At 40.6% G+C, this 14631-nt stretch overlaps 1 protein-coding gene across 4 annotated transcripts in view; it reads right to left on the bottom strand.

Moving 5' to 3' along the window:
* The window catches only part of NACC2 (NACC family member 2), a 98547-nt gene that overhangs the window by 69998 nt on the left and 13918 nt on the right, over positions 1-14631 (bottom strand). Inside the window, exon 2 of one of the 4 annotated variants that reach the window (XM_075015120.1) lies at positions 3338-3378. The exons of the other annotated variants lie outside the window; for them this stretch is intronic. The gene's annotated coding sequence lies outside the window, so the exon portion shown is untranslated. The remainder of the gene's footprint in view (positions 1-3337; positions 3379-14631) is intronic. 4 annotated transcript variants of the gene reach the window in all.

The raw sequence follows: 14631 nt of genomic DNA, 5'->3' as shown, positions 1-14631 counted from the left end.
GAAGGAAAAACAAAAGATGCTTTCCATAAGCAGAGGATTTCAGCAGCTAATTTTATCATCACTTATGGTCGACTTTATGAGTAAGATTTCATGCTGACTATATTAATCCTGTCAAATTTGAAAGAGAGAGAGAGAGAGAGAGAGAGAGAGAGAGAGAGAGAGAAATAACTATATTTTACAGCTGCAATAACTTCTAAGCCATTAGACATGCATGCTGACATGAAAGTAATCAAATTGATTTTTCCCTGTTACAATGAAGAACTCTGTATGAGCAGTCTTTCTGTCACTTGACTGAAAACCTCAAGAACCTTGCACTTAACTCAGGAAATTAAGAAATCACATAATACACAGCTCAGAAATTTGGGAATTCTGCTTACTCACATGTTATTTTCACTACAGCAGAAAGGAACATATTAGGCAACCAAATGACCAACAAAAGACCACGCAAGGAATCAGTTAAGGGCTATGAAGAAATGCAGACATTACAGAAGATGCAATTAATTGTTTTTTTTTCCAGCATCTAGGGCTCCAGTATTCTTCTTTTCTAGAACGAGGCACTGACCTTCTTACATAATACAGCAACTTATTCTCTGCATTTAAAAATAAAAGTTCTTTGCTGTCGGAATGGGAATAAGATCAAGTGAAGAAGGGATAAAGTTTATGGCTCAGAGCTCATTCCAGCTAGGAACTCTCCTCAAAAAGCCTATGCTGCACTTTTGCTGAAGACGTAGAAGTATAAATGAATACAAGGTTGTCAAGTCGTGGAGGCCTCAAACTTTAGGACTTAGCTCACCCATTCCAGAGGTCCTGACACAGATAGCGTCTTATGTGGAATACGGTCAGTTAACTAGCTCTTCAGCAAAGCAGGGTTAGGCTGCCACTATCAGCTGCTTGCATAAAAGTAATTTTTTGCTCTGGAAAACAACAAAAGAGGCAGCTTACTCCCAAGGTCTAGAGGAGGACTTCGCTCTACAATTTAAAAAACCTCCCACACAAACAAAAAGGGGGAGGAAGCAGCCATCAGAAGTGAAAAGTAAATCATGTTCCCGAATTAAGAAACCTTTCCTATGGGAAGTCATTTTTCAGCCCTTACTCCCACTTGCACTGCTTCAGACACATTCTCCTTTATATACAGAGTTCGTGTCTAGCATCGGTATCAATGGTCAGCAATAAATGAAAGCCAGTTAAGTCAAAAGTTCACTCAAGAAAGTAAGCTTAGTTTTCAATTTGACCTTCCCTCCATTCTTTCAAGTTTGATAGAATAAATAATGAAGCAGTACTTCTAGCTTCAGATCCTGGTACTCTTGTCAATGAAACCATAGACACAGCCAGCAAGCTGAACTATGAGAACTATGCCCTGGCTTCAGCAGTCATTTTTCAGTTAGAACTAGGTGAATGACTCATGAAGCATAACTCATTTTTGTACATTTAAAATTCTGGCTGAACCTCTCCAACCCAGCACCATGAGGACCTGACCTGAGCCGGACAAGAGAATTTTTTGGATCATGGGAGGTTGTATCATGTAACAGGATTACCAAAACATCTACTGCTTACTGGGCTCTTAGAAGACATTTAGGGGTAAATTACAGGTAAATAACAGCATGGAAGACTGACAGTCAGACTCGTGGCTGGAAACAAACTTTACGGGATTACGAGAAACATGCGCACACCCACGACAAGTGGGCACCCAGCTAACTAAAATTATGACTGATAATGGATGTTGCGAGATGAGAGTGTGCTGGATATAGAGAGGTTCAACCTGTAGTATTTTCTTCCACTCTTATAATGACATTTTAAAACAACTCATAACTGCAGTTTTGTATTATGAAATCTTATGGAGAAGTTTGCTAGTTATAAATCATATGTGGAGTATATAAATATATTTTGAATTTGTTGTTTTCTTAATTTTGAAGCGCAGGGAATTTGACCTCTAATTTTTTTCTTTTTTTAAAAACTAAAGAAGTCCACCCAGATTTGCAGACTGGTACATACTTCTCCAGGACTTCCTTACTGCCCTCATTCAGCACTCGTGCTTGTTCTTTGCTTCCATCCATTCTTCTCATCTTTTAGGTCTCCCAGGCTTAGTATACACTACACTAGCAGGGCAATTTCAGATATGCAATTCTAGCTAGGGCAATTGCGTAGTTAGAATTGACATATCTGAAATTGACTTACCTGACTGTCCTCACAGAGGGAGGCAGACAGGAGCGTTTCTCCTGTCTACTTACCTTACCATCGCAAGGAGTACAGAGCTCAACTGCCAACCACAGACAGATTGATTTCATGTGTGTCCATTAGACACGCAAAATCGAACTCCAGAAGACTGACCACAACCGGGTCTATCTTTCTGATAGTGAGACGTAGTTTTACTGAGACATAACCCAATATTAAACAGTCTGTGATTTTAATGAGGAGGAATATCTCAAACCATAGACCATGAAGGATTTTTTTTGTCTTGCCACCAGTATTCCCTGTAAGATGAGCACTTGGGTGGCAACCCAGGAGAACTTCAGCTGTTGGCCATCTGCTTAGCAGAGCACCCGCAGCCAGTGTTTATAATGGTGGTGCACATAACAAAATTTATTCCACCCACAGATGGAAAAAGTAAGTGAAAACACTGATTGCCACTTATTTCGGCACTCAACTTTTACAATTTTAAAAAGCTTAAACCGCTCAACTATTACACTGAGGCATGACATTCAACTGTATGAAGCATCTGCTTGATTACAGAAATTCCAATATAATACAAGGTATTTAATATTGCCTAAAATCTTGCATGCATTAGTTTACGATGGCTACATTACTCAACTGTGTCATTTCTTACACACACTAACTATGAAGCTGTCTTAAAGCCAAACAGATAAAGAAACTGGGATTCAAGGATGACATTTTAACCTTAATTCACCTTATTGAGTTTAGGTATTCAGGAACTCCCAAATGGTATATAGGCATATGGTAAACCTTAGGCCAGAACACCTTTCCTTGCATTTGCCAGCAGCCTAATTATAAATGCTTTCAAAACACCAGAGTTCTGATAACTATAGTACATTCTGGATTGGACCTCACATCCAGTAGAGTCCATTACAAACATCCACTGTCATTATTCACCTAATTCTTTTTCTGAAAGGTCATTTGAAAGTTGGCTTTTCATGGAGTGCCTTTAAAGCCCTTTTAAAATGGGCAAAAGGCAGGAGATAAAAAAGAGGTATAGACTGGCATCTAAAAAAAGCATGCCCAAACAAGACCTCTCCCAACCAAAACAAACCACGGTGTATTCCGCTTACAATCCACAATTAAACAGATCTGGCCTATAGGCCAACAAGATATCAACACTTACCAAATGGTTGCAGTCAGCAGTATTTGTGATGTACAAACGGCCTACCATGAGGGAAAAGACAGTCATTAATATACAAAGTCTAAAAAATGTACTTGTATCAACTTCTCGCTACGTTTTATTTTTCCAAGAAAGATCCCAAGTCAGCACATGATATGATACATGATATCCAGCCAAAAGTTATTCACCTGATCTTGTACACCAGTTACCAAGTAGTAAAGAACAGCCGTCTCTGAGTGCATGATTATTGAAAGATGGCAGTTGCATTCCCAGACACTAGACCTGGTTTGGCACAAAATTATTGAGAGATAAGCATACTATTCATCAAAGAATCATTTGAGGGCAATTGTCTCAGAACTAGTTGAAAACAGCTACACAAAACACCAAAATTCATAGGTTTTTTTTTTCCACGTGTATTGGAAGTCTCCTGGGAGAGGCAGCAAACAATATCAATGAGTTTCTCATGACCTTATAGGGATTGCCATGACAACACAGTCTCAACCCTCCAAACATGGATATTCATTTGCACTAGTGTGATTTAGAATAATTAGAGTGAGATTCTCTGAGCTCAGGAGACAAGGAGCGACAAAGCAAATGGAGACGGTAACATTGTACAATGGTTCATGAGACCAACATCTGAATTTCGAATGCTGAGGAAAGTAGTTCAAAATTTAAATGCTAAGAGAAGAATAAAAACAGCAATCTTCAGAACTGTGTGACCTAATTCATTAAACATATTGTCAGTATGAATATCTTTTAAATAAAACATTAAGCTAGAGGTAATTTTAAACTTGGTGGATTTTATTTTACTCTATTTTCTAATGGTTCAAGAATAACTTCAAGAATAAATACTAACTAACCCAAAACCAGCCCACAATCAAGGATTTAACCTAATTCTACACAAAGAAAATGAAGACATTTTATACAGAACAAAATATTCCCACTATGCCAGACACAGGAACATTATTTTTCCTTGAAACTTTATTTTCTATAAGTCATAGGCAATTCTCCAAGGTTTTAATATCATTTTTGTGCTGAATTTTAATCTTCCATTTGAAGGTTAGTTTCTTAAGTAAAGTTTTGTGGACTCCTAGCTACTTTTTAAAATATCTTTAGAATCAAAGTGGTGTATATTGTCCATTAGATACAAAGCAAGTGTATGTGTGACTCCTATTAGACGACCAGTTGGAGAACTGAGAAGACATCAGAGCAGAGACAGCCCGGGGGGGGTGGGGAGGAAGAATGACTGCAGAATTTTAGTGAGTCTGAGCAGAGACCCACTCTTCCATGTGACAGTCATTCTCAGTGGATTGTGGAAGTCTCATACGGCATGGCTACATGTGTGGATCAACTCTCTGGAGGTTTATCTTCTGGGGTTCGATTTAGCTTGTCTGGTAATAATGCGCTAAATCAAAAGTTTAGGTCATCCACATCAATCTCAATAGTCCTCCTTGCTGTTGCGAGGAGGACGGGAAGTTAATGGCAGCATTTTTCCCATGGACCTCCCACTGTGGGGATGGCACTAACGTTTGAATCAAGGTATGTTGACTCCAGCTACACATTTAACGTAGCTAGAATTGGGTACCTTAATGTGAACTTATCTCTTAGTGTAGGCCTGGCCTTACTCTGCCCAGATTGAGCCTATGGTAGTTGTCCTGTTAATTTAACTGCAATTTTCACACAGCTATAAACACCACACTGACTTCCATGGTGAAATATATTTTTTCCTCATTCATCTAACCAAAAAGGACAACTCCAAAAGGCAAGGAAAAAATATGCAAAAATTCTTCTAGCAGCATCATACTGCAATTCATTTTAGAATAACCCATACAAAACATTATTATAGTTCATTTCCAAGAGGCCTTTTATTGCACATACTCTGAAATTAAAATGGTCAAGGATAATTATTTATCCTGCTCAAAATTTGCATAACCAATTGAAATTTGGACTCTATTATTTAGAAGAAAATCTTTTCCTGATTTCCTGCCCAAAAGGAAAAAGAAATCTAATTTTAACCTCAATTTTTTAAATTTATGAGAGAGCGCACTGCATCCACAATATGCAACTGTGATGGAAGTATGGCAGGGATTTATAAGAAACAGCATAGCAGCCAAGGACTTGTCTACAATCCAGACTTGTTGTGGGTCAACTTGACATGGTTACCACTGAGGCACCTCACAAGAACAAACAAAATATTCTGTTGTGGATCACCTGGCTTTTGGATGCCTAGTAAAAATCCCACCTTGGAGGTGTGTTTTCTCAGGTGTGGTATGATTTCCCTGCAGCAAAGTATGCGTAGATACTATGTCAACATAAAGGCTAACAATGAGCTAAAAGGGTAACGAGAGAGCATGAATAAGGAAAAAAATTAAGAGGGTTTGATGATTAACACTGCAAGTGTTCTTCTCAGAAATACTGTAAAAACAAGTTAAACTTTATTCCTATATGCTGCAAGCTTTGCAGAGGTTTGCTTGCCTTGCCTATAAAAGAGCTAAATTTGGACTCCTGGAAAGACCACCTGTACTTTTAGGAAATTTTGAAACATCTCCCTTAGCTACAAAGTGCAGCTGGTGGGTGTTTTGCTTCTCCCACTTCACCAAGTTCCAGACTATGACTACGACTACATTATTCAGGCTAAAAAAATTTGATGTCCAGCTGTGTACTCAACTGAGTAGTCACTTTTTCCTCACACTGATCAAGCACCTTGAGAGTATTTTCAAGTTGACCTAAAAGTGGAGAAAGTTCAGTATTTTAGGTCAAAACTGAATGTCAGAATCTGTTATAATTAGTATTCCGAGTAACTTTTGCTTAAATGACTGTCACTGGAATTTTTTTTAAAAACAGCTACTATATGCAGGAGCAGTATTTTGTGATCTGGTGCTTCAGCACATTTAGAAGGAACAAACACGGATCAAAGTACCACTACTAAAATATAATTATCTCTGGGGTGCAGCACAATCCACAAAAGTACAGAAACAGTTTATGAAAAGTTAAAGGGCCTCTTCTACCCAACTGAAAATGAACAAAAAGGAAGGCAAAAAAAAAAATCAACTGCCTAAGTGAGATGTTCAGCCTGGACAGCAAGATTAACACCTAAAACTTTCAAACTAAATAGAACGGGATACGTAACTGTCAAGTCCTTAGCTTGCAGGGGTGAGCCGAGAGGCAGCAATTCCAACCACATAGCACATCCTTGCACAGTGATTTTGCGCTGGTTCAGTCCTGACTCAGAGGAATGTGTACCACTGTCCTAAAAGATCATGAGCACCACTTCCTCTCGTGCTTGTTGCAGATGTTCCCTGTAGACTTGCTGTCTAACCTCATTTGTTATAATCTGAAAATGTAAATGCAGATGAGGGTAGGGCTACCAGTCACAGACCGGATTGCATATCAGCGTTACAGAAGTAAACATATGCATCACTGGAAGCAGAGAAAGAGGAGAGATTTACAGTTTGTCATACTGAAAATGGAACGTATATGTAACATTTCAGCGAGGGTGCCATAAGAGAATGAAAGATCAACTCTTAAAATATGCTTAACAGTGTTGCTTTAAAGTCTATAAAAGGAAACATTTATGCAAGCCACAAACCCAGAAGATAAAAAATTCCTCACTGCCACTGTGTTTAGGTTAAAACATCTCACTACCTTAATTCACTCAGCCACACACAGTTTTTTCCTTAAAAAGCTGGATTTATTCCTCTCACAGTAATTAAGTAGGTCCCACTGTATATCTAAATATTCAATCAGTGATGCATTACAAGGGGTGTATTTGTTATTACGAGATGCCCAAGGCAGGCCCTAGGAAGCATGAGGCAGAGCCAAGTGTTGTAATCATTCACTAGTATAATTATCACATCACATCCACACCCTGGGGCCACTTTTAGGGTATTAAAATGCTCTTCTGTGCTACCAAAATATGTATTTCATATTGGCCAAAGGCATAAGTACACATAACCTATAGAAACCTACTGTGATCGGAATGTCTCTCAGTCAGTCCACATGCTCTCTCAATAAGAGTTTGTTTTAAACATAAAAACACACAGATGTATCCACCTATTTCTTTGTACATTAAAGCAGAAAACAAACCAGGTCTAGTTCTCACCTATTTGTAACAAGAAAAACTTGGCCATGAGAACCAGAGCCTGTCCATGTCCAAATATTCAGCTGAAGCTGGTTGATGAATGTGATCATTTCCAGGCTATTTATTTGATTTAGTTTGACTTTAAGACAAGTTATTTAGGTCATACACACAAAAACTGTGCGAAAAGTATCTTGGCAGGTGAAAAAAACCCTCATGTTTTTTCATGGCATGGTAATTCAATGGCCTTTCAAAAGCTACATTTTCAAAACAGTTTTCCATGCCTGAAAAAGTGAGGTTTCCCTTGAACTATATTTTCAATACCCAGTTTAATTCCGGAGCCTATACAGATTTTAAGTCATTTACATAATTTATAGTGTTTGTTAAAGAGAGTATGTTTTAATTGGCCATTTATCTATTGTTTGGGCAAGCTTCACCCCTGGTCACTTCTAAAAAGGAAGCAGAGGATCATTTTAGGAACCAGACATAAAAGCTTGCCCAAACAATAGATAAATGGCCGATTAAAACATACTCTCTTTAACAAACACTAGTAGTAGTGACTAAGTCTACTAGTGTTTGTTAAAGAGAGTATGTTTTAATCGGCCATTTATCTATAGTTTGGGCAAGCTTTTATGTCTGGTTCCTAAAATGATCCTCTGCTTCCTTTTTAGAGGTGGCCAGGGGTGAAAGTAAGCAGTGCACTGGGTGCACAGTTTCCAAAAGAGCTGACTGAACTGTGACAAAAATCAGCAGGGAGCTATTGAAGAGCTGGCAGGGACTGGGGTTGCCACAGGACAGGACCTGTAAGAAATATTAAGTCACTTACACCCCAGTAAAGATTCGTATTTATATACCATGAAAGGGAGTAACAATGCTAACGTAGGGCGTAAAACTCCGACTCCACTGGAATAAAAAAAATAAAAAAAACACACCTTCACTTCAGCAAGGCCAGGTTTAGCATCTAAAATGTGCTCTAAGAAATGAACATACAGAACCTCAGATCCCAATCCTGGAACAAATTCAGTGTCTGAATATCCCAGTGACGGGACAAAGTTCAAAGCAGTATTATGGCTTCCATGCTGGATCTTCTAAAACTGTACCCACCCCTCCTTATCTTGTAGAGTATAGCAAAAGCTTTATTACCTAGCATCCTGGGTTCTCCAGGGAAGTCAGAAAATAAAATGGGCTGGCTATTGGAGCTAGGGCCAGCAGCAGCCCTGCTCTGCCTCCCAGCTGGGTGGACAGGCAGGCAGCCAGCCCCACTCTGTGCCCCTTCCCCCCACTAGGCAGCATGCAGCCAGCCCTGCTGTGCCCCCCCTGGCCAGGGGTAGGCAGCCCAGCAGCAGCTGGCCCCGTCTGGTAAGCTAGTCCTGCGGCAGCTGCAGCAGCCCCAGCCAGCTATGCCGGTTAACTGAATGTTCCAGTTATCCGGGCACCAGATAACCAGGCTTTAACTGTAGTTTAAAGAGGCTAGATTTAGAACAATAGTATTGGCCTCTAATAATGTGGTAATTTTATCATAATGAAAGTGTAGGTTATTTTTGGATACTAGTACATTTTACCAGTGTCTTTTTTTTTTTAAGACAAAAAAGGAGCCGGTACTCGCCTCACCCCCCACATCCTTAGTCAATCTCATGGCTAGGGCTGCCGCAGTGCTGATACAAGTACCTGCACAAAAAAAAGCACTGCATTGTGCCGTTAAGAAAAACAAGGTGGATCATTTACTTGCTCTATTGGTAGTGGTCTGATACAGGCCTCTGTCCCTTAGGAATGGAACAAAAATCATCAGCTCTTTCCAGGAGCAGTGAACAGCCATTAACTTATAACTTTTGGTCAGCAGCTGCTTAGGCTGGATTCAGAACAAGCAACTAGAAAGGAAACAACTTCCTGTCCATCACCAGCTCCATGAGGGGCAACTGCCCGTCCCCCACTATTTTAAATTTCATACTTTATCTTCTGGGGTTGAAAAAAAGCCAGTAGAAAGGCACAAATGGATTGTGCTAGTAAGCAGAAAAACTGTTACATCTTCTAAATGTAATTTTGTCAAAAGCTTCTGCACATTTTTTTGTGTCACGGTTTGCATTATGAAGGAAATTTCTTTTTAGAACAGGAGAATGATTTGCATAATATTCTTTGCAAGTTAATATCAGCCTCTGATAATGATCTCTGCATAATGCAAAAACGTTTGAGAAGACTGTTACAACACTAAGTAATCATATTTTAAATTATGTTTCCCTTTATAGAAAGGTGTTGCAAAAACACACAGACATGAAATCTGTCTGTTGAAGCCCTAAGAACCACCTGACCATCTTCCCACTATTCTACTGTTACATATTGCAACACTGGCTTTCAAAATCTTACAAAACAAATTATACTGCAACAGTCTGGCTTTACAGAAGGCAGAGCTTTTTCCTGTGTTGATGCTACTGCAAATTAGATTTCACAAGAGTTTCTGGTGCACTATATAAATTAAGGGAAGATCAAGAACTTAAATTCTAATACAATGTCATGCCAACAAAGGCCCAGATTCTTCTCTCTGAACTCACGTTGAGTACAGGTTGAATGTCCCTTGTCCAGCGTCCTCAGGACCTGACCAGTGCCAAACAACAGAATTTGCCAGACCAAAAGATGTTAATATTACCTAACAGCATTATCAACGATTCCACTGCTTACTGGGCTCTTAGAAGATATTTAGGGGTAAATTACAGCTAACAGCACAGAACATGGAGAGACAGGACTGGTGGCTGGAAACAAACTTTATGGGATCATGGTAAACTTGGTCACACTCATGATAAGTGGTAGCCTGGCTACTAAAACATGCTGGATTACAGATGTTGCTGGATGAAAGAATTCTGAATTAAAGAGGTTCAACCTGTAGTACTGATTTAAATGGGACTACTCAGAACTGGTCTAGTTTAGTTTGGAAAAAAGACAACTTAGTGAGGAAATGATAGCTGTTTTCAAGTACCTTAAAGAGGTTTACAAGGAGGAGGGAGAAAAATTGTTCTCCTTGGCCTCTGAAGATAGGACAAGGAGCAATGGGCTTAAACTACAGCTAGGAAGGTTTAGATTAGACACTAGGAAAACGTTCCTAACTGTCACGGTGGTTAAACACTGAAATAAGTTACCTAGGGAGGTGTGGAATCACCATCACTGGAGATATTTAAGAGCTGGTTAGAAAGACACACACTGGAGATGGTCTAGAACATGGGTGTCCAACCTTTTGGCTTGCCTGGGCCGCATTGAGTGAAGAGGAATTGTCTTGGGCCGCATATAAAACATAGTTAATGTATATAAATCCCATTATAATGTTAAAAGTTTACGATCTTGTGGGGCCACATTACTAGCTGTCCAGGGCCGCATGCGGCCCGTGGTCTGGACACGTCTGGTCTAGAATCTAGATGGTGTTTGGTCCTGCCAAGAAGGCAGGGAACTGGACTCGATGACCTCTTGAAGTCCCTTCCATTTCTAGTGTTCTATGATTCAGGGTTCTAGGCTACATCAACATTACCACGGAAGATCCAGCCGCTGAGAGACGATCTTCTGGGGTGCTGTTTTACGCATGCATGCACGAAATGGTGCTTTCCAGGGTCAATATCAACCCTGTAACTCCTTGCAAGCTGAGATGATTAAGGAAGGTCAACAGGAGAATTGCTCCTGTTGCCCTTCTTCCATGAAGAGAGGAATGGAAGTTGATGGCTGAAAAGTCTATTTTAGCTACACAACTGGTGTAGCTAAAATTGTGTAATCAGCCATCAACTGCTATGTCTAGTGTAGACATAGCCCGACAACAGGCTACTCTTCAACTCACTTTGCGTAAAGGGAGGCAAAATCTAGACCTACATGACTTGTTAGCAGCCAGGTTGTTTTATCTCACCATGTCTTAGATTTCTCCATGTGTAAGAAACCATTTTAGTGAACATGGACAATGTGACCAGACACCAAACAATTGGTCATGAAAGTATTTCCAGAATACAAGAAATTAAAGCTGTATAACCCCATCACCTCCCTCTCATTGAATGAAGCTGTTCACACCGCCTTGTTTTAAAGCATACTACAAACCATGTGTGTGGGGACAAAGATCTCCTCTCTGACAGCACACAACTTCACAGACCAGTCTTCCCACTAATTTTTGCCATTCATGCATGGAATACATTTTATTGCATGCATCAAAGCCTGTGTGATGTGCACCACCAATAGAAACACTGCTGGCTGTGAGTACTCTGTTCAGCAGCTGGGCAGCACCTGAATCTCTCCTGGGTGACCACCCAAGTGCTCAGCTTACAGGGAACACCATGGCAGGCCTCATTGTAAGGGTTAGGTGTCACAAAAGACCTCAACACTTGTTCCCAGCACCATAGTTAGGCAGTGAACTGGGCTAGCAACTTACCGTCCAAAGATGTGTTCTAGAAGGTTATTCTTTAACCAGATATTCAGGGCAACATCCTGTTCAGATACGGTTTCGATTAAAGTGCCAAGCCTTTTAAACTGGCCTGAGACTTGCCCCGACGGCTGCGGAGGCAGGAGAGCTTCACATGCTGCCCCCGCCTCCCACAAAATCTTTCAGTGCCCATTGGCTGGTTTCTGGCCAACAGGAGCGGAGAGATTTTGCTGGGGGCAAGAGCTGCATGCAAAGTCCCCCCACCCCCGCCCAGCTCAGAGAACCACACAGAACAGCTGGGCTAGGGATACTGGCCGGCAGGGGGTGCCGCTGACAGGCAGAGAAGCCTGTCCAAGAGTGGTGCTGGTCAGGAGCTGCTGAGGTAAGTGTCTCCCAGCCAGAGCCTGCCTCTGTCACCACACCCCAACTCCCTCCCAGACCCTGCACCCTCACCTACACCCCTCCCTCTCCCAGGCTAGAATTCTCTCCTAGCCTCATACCCCCTCCCAGATCCTGTACCCCAATCTTCTACCCCAGTTACAACCCAATCCCCCTGCACTCTCCTTCTAACCCCTACCTCAGGTCACAACTCGCTCTCAGACCCTGCACCCGCTCCTACATTCCTGCCCCAGGTCAGAATCCTCTCCTGCTCCCATACTCCTTCCCAGACTCTGCCCCAGGTCACAACTCCCTCCCTCAACCAAACTCCGTCCCAGACCCCACACCCCAGTGCCTACCTCAAGCTCCCTTCTTCTTCCACCCTCCATCACAGACCCCGCAGCCTCTCCATAGCAAAGTGCAGACCCTGAACACTTACCAAAATCTTGGAGTGCCCCTCCATCAAAAATTATTGCCCACTCCTAGTATAGATCAAGCCGTTCTGTCAACCCACACCAACAGGAAGCTAATACACTCATGTGTAAGTGTATAATGTGAGATTGAGATTTAAAAACCTTAGTCAGCAGTTTAAAAAATGAACAAACCTTTCCTAGTTATGAGTAAAAATCTAAATACACATTCAAAGACATCAAGAGCAAAATACTACCTCAGACTAACCCACAGATAAAATTGCACTTCTATTAGAAAACCAGGACAAATACATTTCTAACGGTGCGATATAATGGCCTCAGACTCAATCGACTACAAAGATTGTATTCTGCAGAATAAAATGATACAATTCCAATAAACACTCTTGAAATTAAGTGTCCTCAGAGCCTGCCGGTATCATCTTCAGAATCAGTCAAAGAAATAAATTCCCTGGACCGTTAACCATCCCACCAAAACTTTAGTATGTACCCCAGGGCATAATCCAATTTTAAATCCTGATAAAGCTTTCTGACCACCCACAAAGGCAAGCCTAAAATTAAATGGCTGAAATACATAAACTGAAAACAAAGTAAACAGAATCTGTTGCATCAAAATGCTACCTGCAGTTCCTGTTGCCTTTCATACTATATTCTGCATCCTTGATACAGAACATATAACAAATAACTCTGCCTGTTCCTAACCCCTTTTTGCAGCCCTTGTGGTGAGTATGAAGTGAACAACTTCCTATATTCCATTAAATTCTCATATGTTCACGAAATATAAGCAGCCTCCAGATCCATATCACAAATGTTCTTACACCCATAACCCTTAAATTAGCAATCCTTAGATTGCTAGCCAAATCTCCCATGTTCTCTATTTGGCACTTGAGACCAGTTAACAAGAAAGAATTCTCTATCCCTATTTTCAGATTTAAAAAAATGCCTAAACATATTATGTGAAGAGCTCATTTTGGACTCCAGCAATGTGACCTGATTGCCCAAACTCTCAAGTGTTATACCTAACAAATGAAACATACTGGGGATTAAATGTCAACAACCTGATCACTGCTTTGCAAACACAGAAGACAGGCATGTTGAATAGTAACAGAGAGATAGCCATGTTAGCCTATATTCTATCAAAACAAAAAAGCAGTCATGTAGCACTTTAAGGACTAACAAAATAATTTATTATGTGATGACCTTCGTTGGACAGACCCACTTCTTCAGCTCAAACGAAAGCTCATCACCTAATAAATTATTTTGTTAGTCTATAAAGTACTACGTGACTGCTTTTTTGCTTTAAACAAGACATGATTGCTCTGCCAAGAAATCAATGGAGTATTCCTCAGAAGGCCTGATGTCACTTTGCACAGTCCTCACACAAGTACAAAATGGCTGCTCACCTAATTTGGAGGATTAGCCAGTAACATGTATCACCTTAAAGTGTTCCATGCAGACTTATTTTCCAAGCAGAACAAGCTGGTGAAGTCACAGTAAGAAGATTCTGCTGCTTCACCCAAAGCTGCTAGGAGATAACCAGTTCTCCTCCTTTGCAGTTTGCAAATTTCAGTTTAGGATGTTTTACTCATCCTTGTAGCATAAATGCTAACAGAGCTAAGTATCTTACTCGGCAATAATCCAGATCCCTCACCAGGACATATTTATTCTTTGGCTCTGTAGTCTATTCACTCATGAACTGCATTATTGCCTAATAAAGCAGCACACCCATCCTATCATCGATTCAATACTCTATCCCAATGATGAGGACAACTCAGTTCTTCAGCGTAGGACCTGTATTTACTATTTCTCTAATAGCCTGTAGTAGGTATAGACTACTCCAGACGTTTAATTACAGAAAAAAAAGTCTTTACAAAAGAACAAAGAATTTCATGAGTTTAAACTTGGGACTAAATAATAGAATGTTCTGGCTGATCTACAGCTTTGATAATGTTCAGCTGAATAAGAAGTGGGTTTTGCCAGGATGGGTGTGTTGCTTAATGAGGGAATGTTGCTCATGACCTAATAAATCTGT

The sequence above is a fragment of the Carettochelys insculpta genome, chromosome 21 (genome assembly GCF_033958435.1).
Source record: "Carettochelys insculpta isolate YL-2023 chromosome 21, ASM3395843v1, whole genome shotgun sequence".
NCBI classification, from domain to species: domain Eukaryota; kingdom Metazoa; phylum Chordata; order Testudines; family Carettochelyidae; genus Carettochelys; species Carettochelys insculpta.
Note: the sequence above shows the minus strand (reverse complement) of the source record. Positions and strands in the feature narration are given on the sequence as shown.